Genomic DNA, 14093 nt, shown 5'->3' on the forward strand with positions numbered 1-14093 from the left:
AACTGCAAAATGTCCGTAAAATTACTAACTCAGGGGCAGCAACCCAACAACTGGTTGTCTCATTTGTCTGACATTTCAGGACAGATATATCTAAATCTGATGAACATTTTTGCCACCAGTCAGATTTGCCCTAAATGCTTCATTTTTTTAACTAGACACCCCAATGATAATTGTGGCCAAGTTTGGTTAAATTTGGCCCAGTAGTTTCAGAGGAGACGATTGCCAATGAAACAACTATCCACTGTGCAAAGTTAAAATGAAATGAAAGTACTTATTGAACGTCCATTTAACTTCATAAAGAGGGTATGAGTTTTCCTAAAACATATTCTTATTTCCAATTTGATGGTTTGGGGGGGGGGGGGGGGGTCAAGCAGATCTAAATACAGATATTCCAAACTAAACAAATGTTCATTTTTTCTGTCTCGGACAAAACGCCATAACCTACCCCTTTTTGAATTTTAGAAATGGTTGCTCTTTAATTGGCACCTGTACGATTTCAACAATGAAAAAAACCCATACTGTATAGTCTGCTAAAAAAACAGACATTAGCAATGTGAAACAATTCAATTGAAAAAAAAACTAACGGCCTAATTTATAACAAAACAATCTACAAATAAAAACAAATGTGACAGATCGACATTAACCAATTAACGACAACCACTAAACTGCAGGCTCCTGACTTGGGACGAGTGTACACACAAATAATGTTGCAGGATTAAACATGTTCATGAGCGCTCATTTGACAATTGATGAGGCAACTGTAAATGTTTTATTAGTTTAAAGTATTAATTGTTTGAGATGAATGTGTCAGTGAAAGTTTAAATGTGCAAGATATTTATTTTGTCGTTTTATTTGTTTAAAATAATGTATGCCTAGAATTGAATGACTTCTTTTTTCAATTATGGAAATCATGTCCAAATAGGGTTACGTTCAGCTTGAAATCATTTTATACGAGACCTCAAAATGTTCCGCTTTTAACGGTTACGTTGTGTTTCTTTTGTGCTATATAGAATCTACCTATACTATCACACATTCTCCGTCCTACACTCGTTATGGATTGTGGCATATATTTCAGGAACAAAAACTGTCATCGAGTGTGAAAATTAATGTATTAATTCAACACATGCTCTTGTGAGTCATAGGAAAACTGATTTGTGTAATTGTCACACATAAAACATTCGATTGCATATATCACATGCCAATACTGGTATTTAGTATATTGATGGATTATCAATGTACATTTTTCAGGATGCAATCATTAAATTATAATTATAAATTAAATTATAAATTAAATTATAATTATAACTTTATTAGCACTAACACATTGACAATAAATGGTTATGGCAACAAATTAAAGACTAACTACAATAACATATATACAATGAAGGAGTGACAGTGGATAATTATGAGAGAAATATATAAAAAAAATAAGTGAGAAGCATATACATTATTACAAAAATCAAGTACCTTTTAATAATGAGTTTCTCACCAACAAGCATTCATTCAAATAGTTGACAACAATTTTTAATATTGTTTGGGAATTACTATTTAGAATTGATATAAGCAAGTTATATGATAAGGAAGAAAATTTGTTGTTCAATAGAACATTATTTAATTTTTTAATAAGGTTATCTCTTACATATTTATAGGAGGAACATTTTAAAAGAAAGTGAAGTTCATCTTCAATGTCTCCATTGTTACAGCACAGACATACCCTATTCTGCTTTGGTATTTTTAGATATCGCCCTCTTTCAATAGATGAAGTATGAGCACTTAACCTCAATTTACATAATGTTGATCTATCACTTTTGGATTTGCATTGATCAACATACGAGGGTCTTTTATTTGGTTTATAAAGTATATTAAAAAAAATCATTTTTTTATTTTGATTGATGTCAGTCTCTTGCTTTTGGAAGGCTATATCATTGATTCTCTCTTGAATGTGTTTTAAATACATCTTAATATCAATAGGATTTAGATTAATAAAATGAAAACCAAGTCTTGAAATGAGATTTTTCATATTTATTATCCAAGAGTTATTTTTTTCAGTTGCTTTATATATTTTTAGGGCAAGTGAATTATTTGATTCAAGTATATGAAGCCAATATTTTATCATTTGAATCATCGCCATGATCATCATCGCCATGATCACCGGATAAGATTACTTGATTCTAAAAATAGATAAGCTGTACTTATGATATCATGGATATTTTCAAGTGTGGAAAAGATAATTTTCAATCAAAATGATATTAATACTTATGGTCACTAATGATGACCAATCGTGGATACATGTATGACCGATGAAACAAAAATTTAACCAATGCATAAATTGAAAACAAACTTACTCTTATTCATGTTATTCTTTTCTTTTATTTTGGGGCGACTTCTCTAGCACTTCCTATGTAATTTGATACCACATTTATCAAGTTCATCTACTTTAAAAGAGGCTCTTGATGGGATGTCTATTTGATATACTGGAGGCATTTGAAAGAAGTTAAAGAAACAGGAGTTATAAGCTAACCTGAAGCGGTTTATTCTGTGTTAGAAAACCAGATAGTACCAACTCCCCTGAAATAAGGTTCCTCTCGATATTATTAGAGTAAGTAAGTAAGTAAGTAAGTAAGTAAGTAAGTAATTTTTATTGGTTTAAAATCCAAAATTACAGGATTGATACCAAGACAATACAAATTTGTTATACACAAAAATACAAACATATATATATCATAGCAATTTCATAAACATTATATGAGGAGGTGGTACGACAAAGTTATTTAGTGCTTAATAAAGCATTTCTAGAGATGTACATGTCGCTTATAAATTTAACAATAATTCTAATTATATCAGTCTCAACACACGTATATAAAAATTTAAATCTTGCTTCATTAGTCATATTTAAAAAAGAGGGAACTATTTCACTAATTTTGGAAAACAGTTGGTCTCTAATTATATTTAGTTTTGTACATTTTAAAGTGAAATGAAATTCATCTTCAACTTCTAAGAGGCACAAAGGACAAATTCTTTCTTCTACAGGGGTTTTAGTGTGACGCCCTTGTTCAATTCTAAGAACACTGTTACTAATACGAATTTTAGCAAAATGCCCTATTACTTTTCTGTCTATATTTAACAATAAATAGTTTTCCAATTTATAATTTTCTTTAAGCTGTCTATATGTTCTCAGCTTATTACCATGTACTGATTTATTATCACAAAATATATTTTCTTTCCAATAATTAAGATATCTATCATTAAGTTTGGTATGAATTGCATATAATAAACGCCTTTTTGAAATAGTATCATGATTTTTCCAAACATGTGAAAAATTTAATGTAGCAAGTAACTGTTCAATCTTTTTAGCAAATCCCTTGGTTAATTGCAGGTTGGAACAATATACATCTTTTAGTAAACAATTGTTATCAGATTTGATCACATGCAACCAGAAGCCAATTGACAGTTTTAAAGCTTCTATAAAAACTGGATACATACCAAGTTCAGCTAGTACTGCTAAATTGACAGCTGATTTATTTACTCCAATTAAAGTTTTTGCAAATTTAATTTGGACTTTGATGGTAGCCAATGACCAATATTTTGACTCTAGATTTGTAATATCTTTTATCATATACAGAGACCAAACTTCACTACAGTAAAGAAGTATAGGTTTAACACAAGCATCAAAAAGCTTTAAGTGAGGTAATACATTGATATCTTCAGAAAATAACAGTTTTCTAATACAAAATATAGCTTTTGAGGCTTTTTTACAAAGAAGTCTCACTGCTTCTGTAAAACTACCAGATGGTTTAAACAGTATACCCAAATATTTATATTCTGTACAGTGTTCCAAAATATTATCACTAAAAACAAACTTGTCTTTTGTAAGTTTTTTACCTGATTTGTTAAAAATCATAACTTTGGTTTTGTCAAGATTTACTGTTAAATCCCAACTAGTGCAATATAAACTAAGCTTGTCAAGGCATTTTTGTAAGCCATTAGCCGATTCAGAAATAAGGACTAAATCATCAGCGTATAACAGACATGATATATCATTATTATTTAACTTGGGTGGTTCACATGTTGAGTCAAAAATAGATGGTAAATCATTAATATATAAAGAAAATAATGTAGGGCTTAAAATACACCCTTGTTTTACCCCAACTGAGGAATTAAAAAAATCAGTGATACCTTCCGAGATCTTTACCGAGTACAAAACCTCTTTATACATATCTTTCATTATACTAAAAAAAGGGACCATCTATGTTGTAATAAGACAATTTGTAAAAGAGGGCATCTCTGTTAATAGTATCAAATGCCTTCCTGAAATCAATGAAACAGGCATATATCTTTTTTGATGATTTAAATGCTTTATCAATTATAGTTTTTAGAGTTAAAATATGATCACTTGTTCGACTTCCCTTTCTGAATCCAATTTGCTCACGACAAATAAGTTCATTTCCTTCAAGATACTTTTCTAATCTGTTATGTAAAACTTTTAGAAAAAAATTTCCTAAACAACTTGAAAGGGCTATACCTCGGTAATTAGATGGATCATTAAAACACCCACCCTTGAAAATGGGCTTAATAAAATTTTTTCTCCATAAAGTTGGGTAGATACCAGACTTAAGTATAAGATTAAACAATTTTACATAAACATCAATATTCATATAACAAGATTTTTGTAACATTTCATTTGTAATACAATCTGAACCACTTGCTTTATTATTCTTTAAAGATTTTGCTGCAATAACCACCTCCTCAGTTGTAATAAAACTGTTTAACATCTTAGTACATGTGTTACAATCTTTAAAAGTAGTATACTCTTTCTTATTATTACAAACATTTTTATCATAATCAGTATTCATTAATTTATTAAAATATTTAAACCATTCTTTAGGTTGTATGTTAGAACTAGGATCCTTGAAGTTCTCCTTTTTTAGTTTCTTAATTGTATTCCAAAAATCATTTGGACAGCTCTTATTTGAATCTATAATCTGTTTTATCATTTTATGTCTAAATTGTCTATATTTTTTCCTTATAAGTTTATTCAGTTCCTTTTTATTATATAATACTTTGTGTCTAAGACTGTCATTCCAGGGCTCAGTACATAATTTTCTAGTCAGACTCTTAAGGGACCTATATTTAGATTCACATTCATTATCATAATATGGCTTTTTTATTTTTCTTCGTTTACTTCTCTTGGTTTTACCAGGGGTCTTATTAGTATTACTTAAAAAAGCAGCATTGTATAATATTGATGATATACTAGAGACTGTATCATTAACACTTTGAGTTACATTGGAATTACATGTATTATTCGCCTCTATTTTTTGGGTTAAATTATCTACATCAGAATTAATAGTTCCAAAGTTCACTTTCAACATATTGGACTTAAAAATTTCTTCTCGTTTAGTAGTCCATTTAACTCTTCTAAGAGTTGGCTTAACATAATTATCACATGACTTATTTACTAATTGAGAATGTATAGTTATTGAAATTGGACAGTGATCAGATATTGTTGGTTCAAATTGTCCTACACTAAAATTGACAATATTTGGTAAAAATTCAGATGAACATAAACAATAGTCATCAATTGACACACCATTATGATTATAGAAAGTGATTTTACCTTTTGAATCACCAAGAGTTCTTCCATTAAGGATTCTTAATTGAGATTCTGTGCATAAGTCAAGTATTAATTTTCCATAGTTATTAGTTTTTGGTGTATTTGAGTATTTCTAAATTTGCATACACTATCTGCAACATAATTAGTGGGAAGAAAGTTGTCCAAACTGTCATCTACTTCATTTGTTATGAAATCTAACTCTTTACAGTTTATATGTGCATTTAGATCTCCCATAATGATTACATCCCCTAATATACTATATTTCGCAATATCTGCTTCAAGTTTCTCAAAAATTTGTTTATCAAAATTTGTTCTTAATGTGTAAGATGAGTTTGAAGGAGGAATATATAAAAAACATAAAAATACATTTCTATCAAAACTGAAAAATGTCTTGTCTAGTTTAAACCACATTATATCATCCATTGTTTTATCCATCAACTTTACACCTGATAATATTTCCTTCTTAAAAAATGTAGCTAAACCACCTCTAACTTTATTTGAATCAGATGATCTACAGTTTACAAAACATTTATAACCATCATAGTTTAAAATCTCATTGGTGGGGATATGCGTTTCTGAAAGACCAACAATGTCTGCAGTCATAATTTGACAAATATTATCATCATCTAGTTTACAAACTCTGTTACCACTTATTCTTTTAAATAATCCATTAACATTCCAAGAGCTGATAGATAATTGCTTTGAAACTTTTATACACATGATCAAAATCTAAATTTTAATTAACCATTCAAAATGCACAGGGGTCGGTGAACTGTAAAACAGATAGAGAAATTAAAGTGAAAAATAAAATAGAAAATTATTATCACTGTTTAATTATTTTCAAGAAAACCTTACTTGCTTAAATTATTTGCCTTTTATCCAGCTTTGACTATAATATGTGAAATTAAATAAAAGTGCTTGCCCTCTACTAGCATACAAGCTGGAAAGTTACTTTATATACATGTATTTTTAAAACTATGATAGAGTAACGTATAAGTATTACAAAACTGTCTTTTGCCATCCTTGGCTAAATTTATCCCTAATCTACATACTAATAGTAAATACTGAGAAATATAACTTCTGCAGAATCTTATAAAAATAATAATAATAATTAGAACCAATAATGAATTCTTAATATATATATACCAAAATACATATTTTTTAATTAGGAAATTTTGTACGTTATGTTTTTTTTGTTTTTTTTTAGGATCCAAATTCATGATACTGGTGGAAAACACTGGCTACTGCTGATGCAATACTATCCGCTAAATTTCTGTCATAGTACGTGTTGGGTGGCCCTTGATAGGTGTTTCCTGCTGGAGTCTCAGAGTTTCGTCCTTGATCACTTCGATTACTGCTCTTTCTATTAGGAGTATTGTACGGATACTTGTGATCATTTCTACTGCTGATTGTGTCTTTTTGAGATTCTCTGTATGAGTTCACATATAGATTGTTTTGTGAATGTGGAACCTGGTTCCTGGTTCGTGGGAATAAAGTGTTTCTTATGTTCCCAGCTAAAACACGAACTCCTTCAAATTTATTCAGTCTAAATGAATCCCAATAGAACTTTTTCACCACATTAGAGTAGAGTAGAGTAGAAACCATAAAATCATCTTTTAAAAAATTCTCGATTTTTGAAGAAAATTTAAGTTTCTGTATGCAGACTAGAAAATCTGTATAATAGAATTAATCAATGTCTCATTTATTCTCTTTTTCCAAATTCTGAAAAATCTAAAAACATTACATTAAAATTTGCATTTCAAATTCAATTTTTCAGAACAGAATAACGCATATATATATATGAATAGGTCCTCTTCAATCCTTAGCATTTGCTATACGTACGGTTTTTCGATATGAATTCTGTACGTAAAATGTAGTGTTCCAACTTGTATTATGTACAGCTTTGAATATTGAATACGCCCATTTGATATGCGATTTTTTTTTATTGTACAACAGAGTGTTTATCGAGGTAAATATTCCACTCTAAATGGGGGGGGGGGGGGGGGGAGGTATAATCTCTGATAGTTTGAAAATGAATATCTTGAACACAAACTACTGAACATATATGCATGCAGAATTGACCATGGAAATATCATTCGGCGCAAAGATCACAATATTTGTGTGCGGAAAAAATCTTCGTACAACTCCTTGACTATCAAGATTACTGACCTATTCCGTAGGCTTGTATGTTTATTACAAAATTTGCTCAAAGTGCAATAATACCAAAACAGCAAAAACAGAGACATTGTATTTTGTATATATGCCAAAGGGAAACGTCGTTCACATATAATGCTTATTGTTTCAAAACAATTTAAATTTATCAGATATCAAATCAAAATTAAACAAGAAACAAGAAAAATAGACATGTATGTAAATAAGATTATTATTAAAGAATACAGTGGTGGGGTATCCACAGAAGAAGCTTTTCCAATTTTAAAACACAAACTGTCATTTTCCTACTTTATTTGTGAATCAACGAAAAGTTTGTAGACGAGAAGTGACCATACGCGGCATAGACGGACGCTTTGGAGTTTAATGAACAGTGAAGATAACTTGCATTCCCAAATGAACTCCGAAGTTTTTTGTATACAAATCATTTAAAACTTGCCAACTTTGTCCAGAGATTCTGCATTAAAATAGCCACATAGCAAGGAGGCAGCTAGACCACACCAAAAGCCGATAACGCGTCATCAAAAGTAGTATATAACGTCTATTCCTATTCTTATGGTTCAATGATTGCCTCAGTAAGGGGAAGTGTCGCAAAAGTAGGATTGACACTGTTCTGTACCTCTAGTACTTCAGGTTCCTCTAAACAAAGATCCATCGATTCCATAAGTTTTCCCATTACAGGAGAAACTGTGATACGTCAATAAGATTTTGGTAAGCAGATAAGTTTCCCATGACCTTCAAACAACAGTTACTTTTATTAAAACGCTGCAGTAAACGCTTATATTTGAATGCTCCACTTATCAAGTTTGTAAGTATTTTGGCTGTTTTCCCCTCCATATTTAAAATGCACAGTAGAAATTCCAAATTGGTCAGCATCTTATCCAAATTTCATTTTTGAAAAACATTTTTGAACAGTTTCAATGTCAAATTTAACAGTTTTTTTCAACTTCATGCTCGAGTATGTCTTGAAGTAAAATACGGTCTAGCTCAACCTAGAACGGTACTGTTGATTCGGCAATTTTACCGACGGAGTAGAAAGGATTATAATTTGTTCACGACTCACAAATAAGATCAGGTGTACTAAAGTGAACGTTATCAATGCTCAGACAGTCGAGTAAGCGTTTTCCATTCTACCGCTGACGGCGAATAATTTTATAAAATGTGGCATTGTCACCAGAATGAGCGTTCGTAATATTATGAAAGGAAGAATGTCGCTCTTCAGCATTCAGTTGTCGTTGAAAATTAGTAAGTTCTCTTTTCATATCTAAACGTTTGCTGTTTGTTTTTGTCAGACGGACATCCACGTGCTATCCATTTCTAATGTGCTTCCTTGCTTTGTTTACAGAAATCTTGTAGCACAGAATTACTTGAGCCTTTCATTTTTCCAATAGAAATTGTTGGTGCCAATTCAAAAGCGGTTGTAGTCAAAATACTAAAAAGTTCTTCACAGCTCAACAGAAATGCTGAGAATGAACTGGTACAGTAGCATGTGGTTTCCCGATGTTAAAATGCTGGTTCATATGGGGGTGAGCTTGATGCATAATTTGTTGAGTTAAGTTAGAGTTACTAGATACCGAAATTTTATAGTTTATCTTCCAATTTCATGGTTCATTGTAACCTTCTCTACTTTCAAAGAGCCAATTCTGGACAAAGATTCGTACAGTCTTTCGGACTGAGTAGCTTGCAGTCGCAAGATTTCCATTTAGGTATGAAGTAACTTTTGAGTTTGAATGTCTGAGTTATTTACAATATGACTTGCTGAATATTTAGATGACATGCAAGTATGATCTGGTTAAACAACGGACTAGAGTTCATGGATGTTTCATTGGTTTGGTTTTCTTGGTTTTTGTTTTGTTCTTTTAGAAAACGGGATTTGAGTAATCAAACAATATTTTTAAAAACATTGTACAACAGAGCTAAATTTTCATTTTGTTTCAATGCACTTCTAACTATACATAGATCTTTTCTTATTTCTCAAACCATATAAGCAATACCATCATTAGTGTTATTGTTTATTGTTTAGTCTTGTATTCTTTTTATTTCTATTGTTAAATTGTATATATTTTTCCAGCTGGATTTATTATGAAAAATAAAATAAATAAAACGCACGACATGTAATCAAACTGAAAATTTGTATGATAACATTTTATTATAAACACTTTGGTATTATATCATCATAAGTTTAATATTCCTCGATTCCTACAAAAACAATATAACTTTTTAAATCCATCAGAAAATCTCTTATTTAGAAGTCCATATATTATTGGATTACAACAGCTGTTGAAATAACCGATTATAAGGGTCAACATGTGAGATATTCTATGTACTTTACCGGGTACAACTATACTTAATATCATACTTATACAATAAGGGAACCAGCAAACGAAAAACACAACAACTATTGTTCCAAGCATTATGGCAAGTCTTATTTCTTTTGGTTTTGCCTTTGACGCCTTGGAAAACTGGTCGATACTGTTCTATGGCCTTTGCTGACATCAATTTGTGTTTCTTTGTTTAAGTCAGGATTTCTAATTCCACTGTGCTTGAGTTCTTGTCCAATACCTTGGTTACCAGTGTTGTCTGACAATGTGGCTTCGCTTTCATCTTTAGACATTGACATTTTAACAGTGTAACTATCCATAATTTTATTTTTGCTAATTTTCACTATTCTGTAAATTTTATAATTACAAAAGATCATAACAACAAGGGGAACTACGAAACAAGAGAAAATCATATACAGTGAATATGATAATGACATTGGCCAGTTGGCAAAGCATAAGTACTGAGCTGGTGTGTATGAGTATTCACACCAGCCAATTAATGGTGGAACGGAGACACCAATGGTCACTGCTATAGCTGCTACAAAACAAATAAAAAATACATTCTTTAAAATATAAATCAATGCTTCATAATGAATTGATAAATGGAGAGAATAAATATTTGATTGCACAAAAAAAAACAGTAAACGTAAAGACAGTCACTCTTGAAATATCGTATGGTGTCCACATGCAAGTTTACGCATATAAACGACAAAAACGAAGCCATGCCACGGCGAAAGTCAGATTCAAAACTCTGCATTTCAAGACATTATATGTAGAATATTCCGCAAAATCCTCCATAAAAACACAGGCCACTCTTATATATATTCGGTTCGTCAGACACGCGTTCCATCTACACAACGACGACTCATCTGCAGTGATAGAATTTAAAGTGTTCTGAATATTCAACTTATTTAAAAAAAAAAAATAAAAAAAAATACCAAAACAAATATGACGTTTTCAGCTGATGTTTTAAGTTTGTTCTTATGATGTACTGTTACACCACTGTCCCTTGTTATGGGGGCTTATGCCTTCAAACGAGTATAGCACCACAGAAGCCTGTAATTCAGTGGTTTTGTTTCTGTTAAGTATATTTGCTTTTCGTTCATTATTTTGTACACAAATTAGGCCGTTAGGTTTCTTGTTTAAATTGAGTAATATTAAAATACAGCCAGTTCTGCACTGATAAATTTCTGATAATAAGATCGTTACTTTTACAAAAACTATCCTTTCATTGTATAAAAAAAGCCTGTTAACCGTTTATGAATTAAATGTAGAAATAAAAGGTTCAAAAATAAATTGTCAACAAATCAAACGGAATTTGAAATTGCGTAACATATGGAAAAAAATATCAATATGAAAGTCTACCAATTTACGAAGACTCACCAACAATCATAATTGCAACGTTTTTCCTTGTGTATACTTCAATAAACTTGGAAGGATGACAAACCATAACGTATCTGTTAATGATTATATTACATAAAAATAGAACACTTCCACATAGCGTCACCATATTTGAAAACCCAAGAACTTCACATGCGTCATCTGAAAAAAGCCATTCGCCCGAAAATATTGTTACGACAGTAACTGGTATATGTATTACTGACACTAATAGGTCAAATGCAGAAAGAACTAGAAGAAAGCAATTTGTAATTGTTCTCAGGGCACGCGATTGCAAGACTATAATCCAAATTGAAATATTTCCCAGCACAGCCACAAGACATATGATGGTAAGTAATATTCCTTCAATAAATTGTTTTGCAGTAATGTCTCCGTATTGTGTACGATCAGCTAGTGTTTTATTATTGCCCATTAAACCTGTATAAAACCTGTTATAACAACTTGCGAAGTGTTGCTGTTGGTTTATAATGCATTATTTTCACTGTTTAATTTCTAATATGTGCTTCTTCAATATACAATTCTAAATAGGAAACGAAATTTAAAAAAAAACAGATTATGTGTCAGTAACACACTAATCTATAAGCAACTTTAAATTGTCTGAATTTAGATGAACTTACAAACCCGGTAATCAACGCACTGCCTAATAAGAAAATAAATAAAAAACAAATAAGCCTAGTAGTTGTGACGTATTTTTATACAACTTTGATGCTGGTTTCCTACAATTGTCATATTAACATTTAATGTCTGTTTAGGTTGATCATCCAATTTTATTAATATGACGATTATTAGAACAATTTCCATACAAGTAGAAGGTTGGGCTAGCTATGAAACCAGACTTATCCTGCCATTTTCTGTAGAAAATTCCTTTACCATGTCAGAAATATGACAGTTGTTTTTCACTCGTTCTATGGAATTCAGTTTTATGAACATCTCCTTTTGAATTTATCTTTGATTTGGACATTTTTGTTGTAAATTTTTGGTATGAGATAGTAAGCTTTTATATATATTTCTTTTGAAATCAGTTCTGCTTTGTAATAACACGGAGCGGATGTGGCGTTTTAATATATGACACACAACAGATGATAGTATACCTCTAATATATAGTTGGGGTGTTCGAATAATAAGAATAATTCAATTCATTTCAATTCAAATCTTTATTGCCATTAGTCCATACATTTATATGTATTATGTATTCAGGTTTTGTTTTCTGTAACTAGTTAAGACGTCAGTTTTATCATGTAAATCTTTTATTTCATTTGATAAAATTTACTGTTTGCCATAGCATAAATTGTTCTATATAATAAGGATGTTCTCATCACAAGCAGAAAACCCTAGCCGTATTTGGCACAATCCTTTTCAACTTTTGATCCTAAAAGCTGTACAACTTTGTACCCCTTTTTTGACTTTCGAACTTTTATATCTTGGCGTCATTGGTAAGTCTTGAGTGGACGAGGTGCGTTTTTGACGTATTGAATTTCAAACCTGATGCCTTTTGTTATCTATTATTCATGTGCCTATTAGACATTTGCGGAAACTAGGTCTATACCTAGGATTACACTTTAGACTTACGATTACAGGTGACAAAAACAATGGCTCATCTCAAAATACAAAAACAAACCAACAATACAGATGCAAAATAGCAAATGCTGTTTTCTATTAAAAAAGATGTAAGCAACACGTTAAAACTTGTGTTCGAAGCACTTTTTTTTTTTTACCGTCAGGACCACACAAACCGAATATTTGAAGACAAGGATTTATAAGGACGGAAGGTGTAGATAAACATATGATATATTATATTACCAGCAGGAGCAATAAGCTTTCCCTGCTAAACAGGGTACTTTTAATGCAATGGTTAGTATACGAAAACCAGCAAAAGTATTGTTCAGAGGATACTCTACAAACTATTTCATTTGAAATAGTAATGTTTGTGTCGTTTTTGTTATGCACGATTAAAACTTTGTATCCGAAACTGTTGCCTTGCCGACTTAAATGTATTGTGATTTTAACAATTTTTCCTCGCCTGCTACATTTGTGCATTTTTTGTCCCTAGCAATCAATTGAATAGCTTTGCGTATAAACTTTGTGTTGAAATGAACAACGTCGCAGTGAAATATAACGGACTGTTTCCGGGGTTTCCGATCAGGGCTTTTGAATAGGGACATATAATTGCACCCCCCCTTTTTATCTTGGGTTGGAATCCCCTTTTGAAAATGGCTGGATCGACTCCTCCGTCGTCAGTGCACTTTATAATACAACTCCATGATAACAGTCTAGGAACAGGGGTTCAAGCTCATGTTTCGAGCATACAATCCCCACATTTTCATAGGGGATAATTATCGACACCGCGAAAAAAAAACCCGTCCATACTTTATGATTCCCAAGATCTCTATTATAATAATTGCATAAAGAAAAACAGCTGACTCGCTTGTTCTTGTTTGTTTGTTGCTGTGGAAAACATAGATAGCAAAGTTTAAACTATTTGAGTACACCTATTCTTACATTTCAACTGAGTTTTGGAGAACAGTTTAAAAAATATTTCCGACATAAAGAATTTCGTTGATAACTGGTTTTTTTTCCTTTTTTTTCTTTCT

General features: G+C 31.2%; 1 protein-coding gene across 1 annotated transcript in view; it reads right to left on the minus strand.

Annotated features, from left to right (window-relative positions):
• LOC139490573 (transient receptor potential cation channel subfamily V member 5-like) overlaps nucleotides 1-2443 on the minus strand; it is a 28366-nt gene extending 25923 nt beyond the window's left edge. Inside the window, exon 1 of the mRNA XM_071277423.1 lies at nucleotides 2346-2443. The gene's annotated coding sequence lies outside the window, so the exon portion shown is untranslated. The remainder of the gene's footprint in view (nucleotides 1-2345) is intronic.
• Between the last annotated feature and the right edge of the window lie 11650 nt (nucleotides 2444-14093).

This window comes from Mytilus edulis, chromosome 10, assembly GCF_963676685.1.
Source record: "Mytilus edulis chromosome 10, xbMytEdul2.2, whole genome shotgun sequence".
NCBI classification, from domain to species: Eukaryota; Metazoa; Mollusca; class Bivalvia; order Mytilida; family Mytilidae; genus Mytilus; species Mytilus edulis.